Below are 6,974 nucleotides of genomic sequence, written 5' to 3'. Positions count from 1 at the left end.
TCTCTGTAGAAAGGAGACCTTGCTCAGTAAGTGAGGGCTCTAGGCACTCCCAGCAGCCCCAGGCCTTATCCCCTCCTGCCTTCCTGCTTCCTCACTCAGACTGAGGAGTGGTTTTAGCTTCATCTCCCCAGCTCATTCTCCAAGGCCTGAGGACCCAATAGTCCCAGGAGGAGAAATTTAGAGTATTTCACAAGTTACGAAGTTCTTTTCTTGGAACTGGGAATTGAATAATAATGATGCTGATAGCCCCAAAATTCCCTTCTTTTTTGTGTGCTGTTCTTCATTTTCTCAAGGGTTTCTCCCTTTCCATCTGGCTGACAGCATGTTGCCCCTAGGCCTAGAGACGACCTCAGGGGCACACAGGACAGGAAAACCAGTGGGATTTTTCTCACACGGCTGGCTCAGGCTGGCAGGACTCTTGTGTCTCCAAGTCAGTGGATGTAAAAACCTGGGAGTAAGGGTTGCCAGGCTGGGTTATGCTGTCTTCCCACCACGCATTTGTCTTCCCAGCTTTAGCAAGGTAGGGCCAGGGTGTTCCTTCTCCAGCTTCCCTGAGTGCTGAGTCCCCATGCAGGGGCATGGCAAGAGTTGGACCAAAATGCTGGCTGTTTCTTGCATGTCTTGGGGCCCTGCTGTCTTGTGACTGAACAGTGACCTTCCCAGAGGATGGGGCAATTATCACATTGTGGCCTGCCAGAGTCCCCTGAGCGCAGTGGTGGCCCCGCCAGAGACAGCTTTGGTGCTCTAAGCTCTGCAGTGGCCTTCTGGACACTTCAGTTCTGAGTTGGCGGGGTGGCCTGGCTGGCCTGCAGATTCACTCTGAGGCACAGGAAACACATAAGTTCAACCTTGTCCTGGAGGCTACATGTGAGCTTTTAACATCATTCTGTGACTTTAACACCTTTTTGTTTCTTTTGGTCTGGAGGTCAAACCTAGGGCCATCGCACTGGGCGGGATCGGGATCTCACTAATTTCCCAGGCAGGACTTCCCAACCTGCTGTCTCAGCCTCCCAGCACGCTGGGATCACAGGTGTGCACCACTCCAGCTGGCTTGTCTCCAATTTAAGGTGCACAAGCCTGGATTGTGTCCATGCCAAGCAAACAGGGCACACAAATGTCCGATGTGCCAGGCACTTGTGTGACTCAGCGTGAAACACAGGAGTAACAATATTTCAGCCTACCACAGATGCACATGCCTGTAAATACAGGTGTTTATTAAGCAGATGTGGAAGTTTTCCTGTTTGGTTATTGAAGTTGGGCTTCTGTTATTTTGTAAAATAATTTAATAAGTTAAAATAGTAAAGCAAAGAAATATTAAAAAGCAATTTGTTGTATATGTGACTAAAAAAATTCCTCTTTACTCAGGGTGGCCCAGGCAAGCCAAATGTTTGTACAACCACGAACAAAAGAGATGTGGAGGAAACCGGTGTAGGTAAAAACAGGTATGTGGCAAAATTTCACAAACTAGTTGATGATGGAGGAGTATTTTTCAAGCAGGATTTGCTTGTTCTCAAAATATAGTATCCAGTATATTAGTCCAATTCACCATCAAGGTAGGAGGTGATCTGAAGGATCTGTCTGAATCAAAGAAAGAGCACTGGGTAAGCAAGCACCGCGTGCACGGCCAGGCACCAGCACGCTGTGGATGGGTACTAACCTGGTAATGATTACAGGCCAACAGCAGCTCGCAGCAAGCAGTCTCATTGTTATCTATTTGGTACCCTTTCTTCCTTTCAGAGAGAATCAATGCTTTTGGCTAAGGACTGTTGTGGTCATTTTCTTCCCTAAAACCTGAGAACCAGTTAGTGTGTGTGTGCTCGCGTGCGTGGGGTTGGGGGGACTGGTAGAGAGAGCGCGGGGCAGAGAATGCCTCCAGAACACGGGTCAGGGTGGCCAGGTCCCCAGGTCATCCTGAACTGTCATCTTACACAGACTCCATTCACAGACATGACATCTCCCGATGTCACAGATAGAGCATCATGTCCCTGAAGTTCAGGCAGTTCTGTCTGGATTTCTGAAAGGAACTCTTTGCAAGGTGCAGTCCTTGTCTTAGTCGGAACCCAGGGCTTTAAGCGCGTAAGGACCTTCTTGTCGGGGATGGATGGTCTCGGTCCGCTTGAGAAGCCGGGAGAAAGGATGAGGGGCTTTCTAGCAAAATGGGTGCTTGCAGCACCATCCCACAGGGTGTGCTCCCGTGGGGGGCGGGTGGTACACCCCGTGTGGCTCGGGCTCCCACGGACTGTCGCCTCCGGCCTGCCCCGGCCGACTCTGGGGTCCCACCAGCGCCCGTGAGTCCCGTGTCGCCCCGGCCGGCATAGCGCAGCCTGGCACAACCTGGACGTCACCCGCGCTCCCTGCACCCCGGGACGCCCCTGCCCCGCGGGCGGCCACAAAACGCGGCGCTCGGCTGTCCCGCTTCCCGCGGCCCAGGCGCCCGGCCTTCCCCACGTTCCGGTGCCTATTTCTCCGGGACCACCGCCAGCCGGGCCTGCAGCTCCGGTCAACAGGGCGCCCGGGGGCCCCGGGAGCCAGGGAGGCGAGGGCGGCTCGCGTTCATCTCGGGCCGGGTCCTGGGGCTCCGCGCCGGGCTGCGCCCTCAGCCCTCCGCCCGCCCGCCCGGCCGGAGCAGGCGCAGCGCCCCCGCCGTCAGCTTTTCCGCCTCGGTCTCCGCCGCCACCTCCTTCCCCCGCCACCCGCTCGGTCACAACCAGTTCAGACCGGCCGGGGCGTCCCGCAAAGCGCGGAGGCGAGGGGAGAACAAACTTCCAGCGAGGAGGAGGAGGAGGAGGGGGCGCGGGGGTGGAGCCCGAGGAGGCGGGCGCCCTGCTCCGAGAGGCCGGCCGGGCGGAGGGCGGCGGCCGGGGGCAGCGCCTAGCGGCCCATCCCTACGCGGCCGAGGGATAAATAGCGGCGCCGAGTCAGAGGCCACCCGGGCCGCCGGGCACCGCGCCGCCGGGCACCGCGCCTGTGTGCGCCGAGCCCCGCAGGTAACCGCGCTGCGGGGACCCCAACAGTGAGCAGAGAGGCCACCGCGACCCGGCTTCCGTGGCCGGGCGGCTCCGAGCCGGGCTCCGAGGGTGCGGGCTGGGGTCCCGCGCCCACCCCTCCTCGCCCTCCTTTGGAGTGGAGTCGCTCTCCACGTGGGCACAGGTTCCCGGGAATCTGAGGGCCGCCATTAGCCAGGAGTAGAAGGACAAAAAGTAGCGGAATCCTGGTGGCGGCGGCGGCGGTGGTGTGTCCCGGGGTGGCACTCGCTGAAGAACGGTCCAGTCTCCGGACACGGCTGCGGGGCGCAGACGGGAGCAGAGAGGACTGCGCTCCCCGGGCCGTGTCCGTGTCCCCTAGCGCTCTGGGCCTGGGCTTCCAGCAGGGTGGGACGCAGCAGGTGCCCAGGTGAAGGTTGTTGGGGCGCCCGACTGCATCTGAGCTCAAGCAAAGCGGCGAGGTGCAGGGCAGGCTCTGCAGTGGCAGCAGGTCAGCCCAGGCGAGCGCAGGAGGCCAGGTGTGTGGGGACCACGGGGCCACCTGCATCTGGGCCACCGCGACCCCGGGACCCCGAGCGGAACCGGGACAACTCGATGCTTCTTTTCCTCTCCGGCTCGCCCTAGGTACCCGGCCCGCATCGCCCCAGCCTGCCCAGGCGTCTGGTAACTTAGAGAGTGGCGGTTCGAACAACGCAGCGCTTTATGGCGCGTCCGATCCCGGAAGTTTCGGCATCATTTCTACTAAATATATGATTTATAGCATATGTTACTTTATACAACTTCTTTGGGCCAGTGTTGGGGTGTACTTTTTAAAGATCTTGAATAGCTTTTACATTGAGGGTGGATTCCCACTCTCCAGCCCCATCCTGGCGCTGAGCAACATCCTCTTAGCAATTGTCTAGACTGGCTTAGGCAGACGAGGGAGAAGCTAGAGATCACAGAGTGGAAGGGGAGATTATTCAGGACATGATTGTAGCTTCTTTTAAATAATATGTAAATACAGGGTTAGCACTCTTATCATTACCAGAAACAAGCCCCCACCCCCAGGATCTTGGAAGTAAAAATTAGATAGTAAATTTGTTTGACCTGAAATTTTACAGCAAGACACACAGTCAGCACCGCCCACAGCCTGAGATCATCGTGGTTGGGTCTCCCCCTTGTGTGTAGGTGAGTGGGGTGACGGGCCCTTGGTGGATGAGTGGGGATGGACAAAAGGTAGTAAGATGGAGCAGGACAACAGGAGAGCTTTGCTGGTTTCTGATGTTGGCTGGAAAGCTGATGACAATGGTATTAGTGTGAATGAGTCTAACTATACTTTATCAAGACAGATTGTCATGCTTGGGGGGGAATCTGGCCATGGAACTAGAGCTGGATGGTGACACTTAGACAGATGTTGTCAGGGCATCAGATTTTACTCTCACATCCCATTCTTTTGAACTTGCATTTTGGGTTGTCCGCCTGCAGTAGAATGCAGTGGCATGCAGCTTGTAGGAAGATGAACTGAAAGCTTGCTTGAGAAAGGGTAACCTTCCAGGGAAAGAATCACCTACTAACTTCAGTTTTAAGTAAAGATTACAAAACTGATACATTTTGAGACAGTTGGTGTTTTCTTAGACACTGCATTATTCTCTGTGCAAGAAGGGATTCAGCTATAAAGGTTGAAGCCATAATCCCACCTGTTCAAAAAGCTGGGGCAAGGAGAACCACTAGTGAGGTCACTTTGATCAACTTAGTGAGACTTTGTATGGAAATAGAAGTAAAAAGGGGCTGGATGCGTAGTTCAGTTTCAAAGTAGCCCTACGTATGGTTCCAGGACAAAGTAAAAGAGAAGGACTTCACTCTGCGAGGATAGAGACAGAAAGATTGCACATTTGAGCCCAGCCTGGGCAGTTTAGTAGGGTTAAACAATCCTGTGTCAAAATAAAAGTTTGAAAAGGCTAAGGATTTAGTTCAGAGGATTGGTTCAATCCCCAGGACTTCAAAAACAAAATAAAAAACATTAAGTTCAAGGAGAGAAGGCATGGCCCCCTTCCGTCCAAGTGTTTGGTCTAGTGGGAAAGATAAAGCTGTTTCCCCATCTGTGTAATATAAAACAGTTTAACTGGAATCATAGGACAGCAGCTTTAGTATGTACTATTGAATGACAAAGAAAGAAGAAGTTCATTCAAGGTTAAGAACCGAGAAGAGTTCTGCGGTGGGTGCAGCATTTTGGCTGGTACTGGGAAAGCGTGGGGAGCTCCCTGCTGAAAAGAGGCTGGCTAGGATGAGAGCAGGACAGAGTGTGGATGTCAGGTGTGTGCAAAGGAAGCTGAGGGGTTTGCAGTGGAGCTGGAGCCCAGAACTGATGTGTGGGAGGTGGGATGGGGCTAGAGTAGAAGCGTGTGACACATGGCGGTAAGAAGCTAAAGTGGGATCGAACATTATTGTATCGACAGCAACAATCTCAGCCTCCTTAACTATTAAATTCAGCTTCCTGAAAATAAGTGGTAAGATTCCACTAATGTTTGGTTCTTATCAATAGGCTAAAAGGTTCCAAATAATCTTCAATTCTTTCTTCACATTCAACATTGTTTTTGTGCTAAATCTATAATCTTGTGGTGTAACAATTCTTAGCTTGATTCAAACTTTAGATAGGAAAACACTTCCACTTGCCTGGCCCAGGAAAATGTAAAACTACTTTCTACTATTTGCTTCAATTTTAATAATGACAGTAATTGTTAATGTTTATTAGACCTGGTATGTCAAGGGAGTCACACTGTTCTCTAGTGAGGCATTATTTTGTTTTAGACTGAAGTTTTGATAAGGTCACTCAATAAAGTGAATGATTAGGGCAGAGCTCGGGCCCAGCAGGCTGCCTTCAGAGCCTGTGTTTTCAGCTATTGTGTTGTCCCACAATAAAGGCATTCTACATGGTAGCTGATGTTGACATAGAGATAGGGCCTGCACCTGGAGGAGGAGTATTCCTCTACATTTTTCCTTTGTGTTCCCAGGATTCTAATTAATTTCACAGTACACATTCAGGGATGGAGCATATCTCAGTGTCTTCTTGTGTCTTAAGCTCTTATATGATCTTGAACTTTAGTAACCCACCCATAACAGACTGAAGCTCTTTGGGAAAAGGCAGAATATGGGATAAGAAAAATATTAGCGAATGGGATAGCCTCATGACCACAAAATCTGGAAGAATGTTAATTTCCAGTATTCTCATTACTCTTAATAAGCCCCTAAATGCACCAGGTGTTTTTGTATTTCTGCATCTTTTTTTTTTTCCTGGTACAGGGGATTGAACTTGGGACCTTGAGCTTGCCAGGCAGATGCTTATGCCACTGAACTATATCCCAGGTCCCTTATTTCAGCATCTTATATACATCTCTTATGTGTTTCGATTTTTTTATTTGGAAGTTGCTGCAGCAAACAACAGTTTGTGCGTGGTGTACTGAAGTGTGCTTTCCGATAACAGATTGGACTTTAGGTCATTAGGTATTAATTGTGAAAAGATGTGAAGCGGAAGAACACTTCAGTGTCCTCAGCATTGTCGTAGACTCCCTCACCATGTGGCTGTCCTTGGCTGGCCTGTGAGGAGGGTGGAGTGGAGAGAAACTGTGGCAAGAGGCCGGCAGCACGGGAAAGGTGGGAGGGTGCAGGACACAGGAGATGAAGACCGTGCCTGGTATTTGTCGCTCGGCTCCTGTTTTGCCTGTGTTTGGCACTAATCTCTCTAGATCTTTCATCTGTTCTCAGACCCTGAAGAGTTTACCAATCCTGCTGTGTTCTCATCTGATCTTGCAGGTAGGACTTGGAAACACATCACTGCTCATGGTATTAATGAATGAGGGATCTTTTTTTCAACCTTATTTAATGTGGTGTTATTTTAAATTATTTTTATCATAATAAAAATGTATTTGAAAATACAGGTGAACATTCATGGGTTAAAGGGAGATATACAGACAGTCTGTTACTCTTGCCTCCCACATATGACCATAATTAATA

At 51.2% G+C, this 6,974-nt stretch overlaps 1 protein-coding gene across 1 annotated transcript in view; it reads left to right on the top strand.

Moving 5' to 3' along the window:
• The first annotated feature begins 2,892 nt into the window (after nucleotides 1–2,892).
• Nucleotides 2,893–6,974, top strand: part of Slc16a9 (solute carrier family 16 member 9) — a 46,733-nt gene continuing 42,651 nt past the window's right edge. Inside the window, exon 1 of the mRNA XM_004645878.2 lies at nucleotides 2,893–2,987. The gene's annotated coding sequence lies outside the window, so the exon portion shown is untranslated. The remainder of the gene's footprint in view (nucleotides 2,988–6,974) is intronic.

Source organism: Octodon degus, unplaced genomic scaffold, assembly GCF_000260255.1.
Source record: "Octodon degus isolate 3935 unplaced genomic scaffold, OctDeg1.0 scaffold00240, whole genome shotgun sequence".
NCBI lineage: Eukaryota > Metazoa > Chordata > Mammalia > Rodentia > Octodontidae > Octodon > Octodon degus.
Note: the sequence above shows the minus strand (reverse complement) of the source record. Positions and strands in the feature narration are given on the sequence as shown.